The 8,867-nt window shown below is 36.2% G+C and overlaps 1 protein-coding gene across 1 annotated transcript in view; it reads left to right on the forward strand.

The window, feature by feature from the left end:
• The window catches only part of LOC138404005 (uncharacterized), a 209,098-nt gene that overhangs the window by 91,228 nt on the left and 109,003 nt on the right, over positions 1 to 8,867 (forward strand). The gene's annotated exons all lie outside the window — the stretch shown is intronic.

Consider the following 8,867-nt stretch of genomic DNA (forward strand, 5'->3'; position numbering starts at 1 on the left):
CGCCGCAAAAGAACAATGGATCAACGTGATTTTTGCATGGGTACAGAAAAGCCCTGGATTTTAATCCCGAAAAATCAAAGAGTTCCCACGCGATTTTTAAAAACCTAAATCCACGCGGCTGAAGTCGTGGACATCAGCTAGTATTGTATACTTATACGTATTTAAATTGGAATTGTGATGACAGAAGCTTTAGTAAGTTAGGTACATAAAACCACAGGGTAGCAGCAAATCCAGTGCAACGTGTACCAAAGACCGCAGCCGCTAATCAGCGTCAGCACACGATGACAGTCTCGATCACTAGCTACTCTGTAAATGTGGCAGTTTTTTTTTTACGAGTGAAAGTTACATAAAAATTTTCACTAAATAGGTAACTCGTAGCAAATGAACGACGTAGGTAAAGCAGCGCAAATAGATACAGTTCACGAAAGTTAAGCCTAATTAACACGTATTAAGTTGTCGAGTGATTAATTAATGTTAACTTAATTTTAAGCGACTTAATATTAACTAAGCGTTTTCACGCATTCAGACCAGTAATTTAGTAAAGCATTAGGGAGTAGGATAGTAGACCGATTCGAACCACGCTGCACGCAGCAGCGCTGCCGCAACAGGGCTGTCACCAGCTGTCACAGTCCTGTCACGGTACTACTGGTCCCCATACAATCTCTTTTCATTCAATTCAAAAATCGTCTTAAAGAACTATACTTATCGATGCCATAATAGTTAATTTATTCGATCATAGGTATTATATGTATGTCTTTTATAATATATGTAGGTATGTAGTTATATATATATATATATATATGTATTTCTATTATGGATTGTATATATATTGATATTTATAATAGTTATGTATATGTATGATAGTTATGTATGTATTACTGAAATAGTTAATTATATTATATAATATTATACTACTTCATTTTTCTGTATTGCGTGTAAGTACTATCCTACACACCTAGTTTCTCCTTTCTCCAAAGGTTGCCTGGTAGAGATTGCTGTGAGCAATAAGGCCGCCTTTGCATACAATTATTTTTTAGTTTTAGTTTTTTGTAATAGTTATGTAATATTTTTGTGTGCAATAAAGTATTTCTATCTATCTATCTATCTATCTAATCTCTATAAGCTTCTGTCACATTACATTACGAGCTAGGCAGCAATGTTCCGCTACATTGCTGCCGCGACATTGCTGCCTAGCTCGGGCCCGGGATCGAACCTCGACCTCCGATTAGAAGGCGGACATCCTAACCACTAGGCTATCACAGCTTAGCACATCTATCAATGCACAGCTCAAACTACTGGACGGATCGGGCTGAAATGTAGCATGCAGATAACTTTTATTACGTAAGCATCCGCTAAGAAAGGATTTTTGAAAATTCAACCCTTAATGGGGTGAAATAGGGGTTTGAAATTTGTTTAGTCCACGCGGACGAAGTCGCGAGCATAAGCTTGTCAAAAATAACAGTCATCCATTCAATAGATTATCCATACTAATATTATAAATGCGAAAGTGTGTCTGTCAGTCTGCTAGCCTTTCACGGCCCATCCGGAAGAAGTTTGGTACAAATATAGCTTGCATCCCGGGGAAGGGCATAGGCTACTTTTTATTCCCGGAAAATCAAAGAGTTCCCACGGGATTTTTAGAAACCTAAATCCACGCGGACGAAGTCGCGGGCATCTAGTATAAAATAATCGATGATGCATTCAATACAAACCTCAAAGACCCACTCCGAATACACCCGCTGAAAGGGGAACGCTGTAGTCGAACCACAAAATGTTTGAACAGTTGTTGAAAACTTTTAGTCAAACGAGTCTACTTGGAAACTTTTCTTTCTACACTGAACTGTAGGTCATGTCTTAAACATTGCATAAAATAATGGTAATATTAGATTCATGTGGAAACTTTCGCGAAATAAAAATGAAACAGTATTTAAGTAGGTACCTACTGATCTACTATTTTGTATAGTACGCGGCAGGACATCGACCTTTAGAAAGAGATAGCGGTTTTGTAGAGCACTGTCTCTGCCGTTGAGATCTACAAGAATAGGCATGAGTGACAGAGACAATGCTCTACGAAGCCGAAACCTCTTTCTAAAGGTCGATGTTATGTTATATATGTTCTGCCTGCTACTGTATGATTGTTTTTCTTTTAAATATCATTAATACTAACCGCGTGCTTTTGTAGATTTTCATGCGATTGATACAGGAAAAAAGTATCCTACTATTTAACTAAGTATTATCCATACTACCTATAATAATATTATAAATGCGAAAGTGTGTATGTCTGTCTGTCTGTCTGCTAGCTTGTCACGGCCCAACGGTTTAACCGATTTTGATGAAATTTAGTACAGAGGTAGCTTACATCCCGGGAAAGGACATAGGCTACTTTTTATCCCGGAAAATCAAAGAGTTCCCACGGGATTTTTAAAAAACCTAAATCCACGCGGACGAAGGCGCGGGCATCAGCTAGTATTCAATATTTTTTAGTGTTTATGTCATACTAGCTGAACCGCCTGGGCTTCGCTCGGATGAAATTTAGAAAATCAGCTTGGGATTGGAATATCCAAAAATCCTGAAACAGGTATTTCTAATATCATAATTATAATCATCAACTGATAGAGGTCCACTGCTGAACATAGGTATCTTGTCGGGACTTCCATACGCCACAGTCTTGCGCCGCTTGAATCCAGCAGCTCCCTGCGACTCGTCTGATGTGTCCGTCCACCTAGAGGGGGGTCGTCCAACGCTGCATCTACCGGATCGAGGTCGCCATTCCAACACCTTGAGACCCCAACGCCTATCGGGGAGCGAAGAATCTCCTAATAATAGGTATAGTTTAAATTTATTTAATCTTGGCAAACACCTAACTAACGTAGATTTTCTATTTTTGTTTTCATCTAAGCCTCTTAATAAAAGCTAACTATAATTGATGTCTGACGTAACGAATGTTTACGAAAAGCCAATTTTCGTGACCTTTGACCTGAAATATTATATCAAATTATATTGAACGATGGCTGAGGGTTTCGACACAACTTTATTACATTTTGTTTTGAGATTGACTCATTCTAATATTACAGATAACATTTTATAAATCTCGTTATAATTGAGGAGTTGGCAGACAAAATGTTGTACTTAGGGGAGAGCTGGGTAATTGGAGCCATCTAAAGAAAAATTTAAAAAATACTAGTTTATGCTGTAATCTTTTATTTTTAGGGTTAACTACCTCGAAAGGAAAACAGGAATCCTTATAGGATCACTACGACAGAATTGAAAAAAAATATTTCGTGAAATTATACCACTTTTAACCTTAGATCTTCCAACCGAGATTTTTAGGTATCTAAAATCTTACCACAATAATTATTATTTTGTAATTACTTTGTATATTTATTGGATCGATTAAGGTCTTTTAAAAACTCTTGGTCTTATAAATTGGTTCATTATAAACGAAGCTTCACGCAAGCGAAACCGAATTCAAAAGCTATATTTTGAGTTTTGTCGCAACGTAAGACCGTTTTTATGTATTTTCTGCAAAGAAATCGTAGAAAATCTGCGGTTTGTTGTAAAACTTAAACATTATTGTGCTCGAAAAATGTTTATATGAACTTTGAGAATGAAAACTGCCAGCTTTGAAACTTGCCGGATCTCTCGTTATACAGTTTGTGTACATTGTAGAGTTTGCTAACCGTTATTATAAGGGTTCTTCAATAGTGCTAATGAGAGTGGCCATTACAGGAAAGGAGTAAGAAAAGGAACTTAGGAGTGGGGAATTCATACATGTAGTTAGGTTTTTATATGGAGGGAGGCAAGAGGAATGAAAGTGCAATTGACAATGAAAACTTGAAGTTTTCAGGGCAAACTACCAAGTGTACAGTTATGTTGTACTAACCCATCACCGGCTCACTACTAATCACGGGTATGAGACGGGGATGAGACTGAATGAGAAGAGTTGGTCCACCGTGCTGACCAAGTGCGGAAGACTTCACACACCTTTGAGAACATTATGGAGAACTTTCAGGGCTCCTCGCGATGTTTTCTTTACCGTTAAATATTTATTTATGTAATATTTATGTAAGTTTATTTATATAATATAATATTATTTCTTTTTGGTTTTTATATAGGTATCTTTATCTTATCCATATCTTTCATTGGTATATTTATTTTGTAAGGCTTTTTAAAATATCTCTAATTAGTATGAAAAAAGGCGAACTTCTTCTTTCTCTGTATAGGTGGCAGGCAGGTATTTATATATTTGCTTCGTTCGTTTATAATTTTTTGGAAGAAATTGTGAAATTCATTGCTTAGGACATTTAATGGTAATTTGTTTAAAATACATTCAAATATTTAAGTGTATAAGCGAGTTAGTTACAAAATGATCTCAATTAGTTAAAGACGAATGAAACTTATATTTTTGGTTTAGGATCTGTCTAAAACTTAAGGGGTGTAAAACATTTGATAACCCGAAGTACCCTTATGAGGCAGGCTTAAGTGCTTTGTTACAAAATAATAAGAGACGAGCTCCGTTGTTTTGGTCTCGGTTGATAGTTCAAGTTGCTGTTAACATGGAGTGTCTACGTGATGGTGCTGTATCCGTGATAAGTTCACTTAAGGCTACGAACGTGTTATAAGCTACAAAGCTTTGAATTTTATAATAAGTAGAACGAGAGGCAGAATATGTAAGATAAGGGGCCATGGAGTCTTAGTGCTAAAAAAAATTTGGGACACATTTCACCGCGATTAATAGCCTCATCTGGTGACAGAAAGGCTGGCTCATTTTTGAACGGATCAGCCTGGCTGTCCAGCGCGGAAATTCAGCCAGTATTCTTGGCACCATTCTACGCGGGCATGATTTGTACAGTAATAAGATAAGACTAGCTTAAAGTTTTATTGTACCTAATATTTTCATTAAAAAAAAAAACAGTGCGAGCGAGATAAAAAAAAGTTAAGTAACTTTTCGAAAATAAAACCTCACGGAAAATAAGATCTCACGGATTTGAAGGTATTTTGTTTGTCAATCCTTCAACCTGCACACCTTCCTCTTTCTATTAGCTGTTCTTAGAACGCATCTACAAAATTTCATTCGGTTTAATTGGTTCTTATTCAAATAAGAGTCAAACAGCGTTTGTTTGGAGCGCACTGCGAATAAACTCCCCTTAATATACCTGCCTCAAAGGTCAAGGGATAAAAAATTCCAGATCTCGATTCTTTGGGTTCCGTGACAAATGTTCCAGTGTAGGACTGTAACCCTTTTATTAAAGCATATATTACAACACGAGCAGTCGGTGACACTGAATAATATTCTCCTTGTTGCAGATATTCTTTGCGAAATTCGTTCCATTTTAGCGTTTATTGCCCGAGCATTATTTATTGCGTTAGTAAAAGAACTTTAAAGACAGTAACTTGCTCTATAAAATTTTGTGGCGTTAATACTTACGCTTTTGTACAATTTTTAATAAAAATAAGAACGTTTACTTTAAAGAAAATTTTTGGAGTACTAAGTTTCCAGTAGGTATATATTTATTTAAGATTCGCTGAAGATGAATTTCAGAAAATTTGCATAAATTTAAGACAGGTAATGCTAGATTCTTTTAAGGACCTGTCATCCCACCTCACAGAGTCCACGGGTAACTGGAGTGGACTGGCAATTACCTCGTTCAGCAAAATTATTACTCTGGCCAATCAACGAGGTAACGCAGCCAGCGTTCTGGGCACCATGCCTCGTTACAGTGGTTTAGATGGTACCTATTTTTGATTTGTAATTTTTATATTTATTTAAGGTAAAGCCCTTTCATAATAATATGATATCCCACTTGATATAGTAATCTTACTGTGAATGTTGAAAGTACTAATTATTTGTTCATGAACACATTAATTTTTTTTGTGATATTACCACAAATTTAGGGTTTTCGGATTTTTCCCTTTACGTGTGCTACCTACCAGCCAAATTCCATGACTCTGGGTCAACGGGAAGTACCCTATAGGTTTCTTAACAGATAGACAGACAGACAACGAAGTGGTCCTATAAGGGTTCCTTTTTTCCTTTTGAGGTACGAAACCCTAAAAAATCGTCCAGTGTTTTCAAAACAGTTCCCGAAACAAGATGAAAGTGTCTACCGAGTTAATACTTAAAACGTGACCCGTGTACCAAAACCACTTGCATTCAATATTTTCCCGAACGAACTTATTTCGTTGTTGTCTCTCGTAATTGAACTCTGATGTATAGTTTTGTTGACTATCCAAAACAATAGACGGTGAACACATTACAGAATGGTGTAATTTTTGAAAGAAAGAAAAGAAAGAAAAGAAATAAAGAAAGAAAGAAGCAAAGAAAGAAAGAAAGGAAAGCAAGAAAATATTTATTCATTTGTACTTTATTGCACACAACAACAACACAAGTACTTAAACATAGTAAAAACATACAAGGATCCGTAGCATGCAAAGCATGCATTATTTATTCGTGTAACAGAGAATACAAATATACAAATTATAGGAATCCTTGGTTTTCCTAAGTTTACTTAAAAGGTAAACAGGTAGCTTCTCGCTAAAATACGTAAGAGCCGCACTATACGTGTGCTGTACGCGGTCCATGAGGGGGATTCCAACACCAATGGGTCCATACCACCTTGTTACTGCAAACTGACAATTATATTGTGATATGAGTAAAACACCGGCGAAGTGCGACTCAGACTCACGCACCAAGGGTTCCGTACTACGCTCGTATTTTAAAAAAAAAATCACAATAAATCAAATACTAAGTATAATGCATAAAGGTAAAGCCTTTTCATATTATTCCCCATTTGGTAAATTAATCTTACTTTGAAAGTTGAAAATACTAATTATTTGTTCATGATCACATTTTAATTTTTTTGTGATGGACCCACTAATTCAGAGTTTTCCCCTTACGTGTGCTATCACAGACCTACCCAAACTGCAAAATTTCATGGTTCTAGGTCAACGGAAAGTACCTTATCTGTGTCTGTGTTAAGTATAGTGTGTCTTGACAGACAGACAGAAAGACAGATAACAAAGTGATCCTATAAGGGTTCCGTTTTTCCTTTTGGGGTACGGAACCCTAAAAACCTAACCCCAGAAAGTCTAAAGCGCCGGGCAATTGCATTGCTTACGCGTTTCGCTTAGAAGGTTTCTGCGATTTGTTTATCTTTTATGGAGATTAAGGAAAACTAAAGTATAGCATGGTTTAATCTAATTTTTTTTTATTCATTATAGGTATACGCTTGACCACAATCACACCTGATGGGAAGTGATGATGTGGCCTAAGATGGGACGCGTTTACCTAGAAGATGCCTATTCACTCTTGTTTTAAAGATACCCGGGATAATTCTCTTGTTTTTAGAGCAAATACCTAGCAGTATTAATGAAGAAGACCAAGATTCCCAAGTGTCTAACTAATTTTGCATACAAGGCAAGTTTTAACCTCATTGCCATCTATTTGCTTTATCCTTAAGCACGTACATCTCGGTAGAACGAATCACCACCATCCACGAGATTAGCTAAGTGTACGAGGTACCAAACTACTCGATTAAATTAAACTTTAACACAGAGCTCTAGCAAATAAATGTTAGATGAACTCATAGTGCTGTCACTAGCAGTTAGCTTAACTATATAATATAATTGCTAATTATATAATTTCTTTGCAATTAAGACTCTCGATAAACCCCTCGCACAAGTTTAATTTGTGAGGACATACCATTCTTATCCTAATCCTAATCCTACTAATATTATAAATGTGAAAGTGTGGATGTTTGGATGTTTGGATGTTTGTTACTCAATCACGCAATGAATTTTGGAATGGATGAAATTTGGAATGGAGATAGATTATACCCTGGATAAACACATAGGTCACTTTTTGTCCCGGAAAATCAAAGAGTTCTTGCGGGATTTTGAAAAATGTAAATCCACGTGGACGAAGTCGCGGGCATTAGCGGGCGTAGCGGGTATTGTTTAGTGTTATGAGTTTAAGTAGGTATTTAAGTTAGAATATCATTTAAAACGTAGATATCTACTAATTATTTTTAAGGAGCGCCAGCTCGCCAACTAACTGACTCACCAGTTTGGCGAGAGAAAAACAATGTATTAAATTGTTATAAATAAATAAATAAAAAACAAACATCTAGACATCCAAACATCCACACTTTCACATTTATAATATTTTAGGATTAGGATTAGGATGAGCATTACAGTTCAAACACTCAAAGAGTCACTGAAGTAACAGTGAAATGTGAGACACAGCTTTTAAATAAAAGTTGTTTCTTCTTTCTATCTTTATTTCTTCGTATTGGCTTTTAAATTAATTCGTTTCAATAGTCACTAGCTTTTAATAAATAATGTGGGTGACCTTAACAAAGAATCGGATGGACCCTGAATACAACAGCTCCACCGGTTGAAAGGTTCTATAAAAAATGTAACAGCAACAGCACCCTTGTCACGTTCGGACATCTTATTTATCTAGTCGTGGGCAAAATCGTTGTTTTTTCCGTCGTTCGGGAAAAACACACCTTATTTGAGACATCTTGACTAACAGATCACCTGCTGAGCAGCTATTGTCTTCAATATATTTCTTTGTGTTTTGTTCTTTATAGAGATCAATTAGGTATGTAGGCACATACATAGATAATTAATTTAGAACAATATAATTTTTGTATAAGTTCAGCAAATTGCTAGTGCGCGTGGCCGCCATTTAAGTGACGTCAGCACTAGGCTGAAGTTTCGAGCTGATGGTATATTTTTACTTAAATATACGTCAAATGACGTCAAAACAACGTCATTTCGATATTAATGAGACATGGTTCCAGCGCAATAGCAATTTGCGGTACTTATAAGACAAAACATTCTTAGATACAAGAAAATTGGTG

This window comes from Maniola hyperantus, chromosome 2 (assembly GCF_902806685.2).
Source record: "Maniola hyperantus chromosome 2, iAphHyp1.2, whole genome shotgun sequence".
Taxonomy (NCBI): domain Eukaryota; kingdom Metazoa; phylum Arthropoda; class Insecta; order Lepidoptera; family Nymphalidae; genus Maniola; species Maniola hyperantus.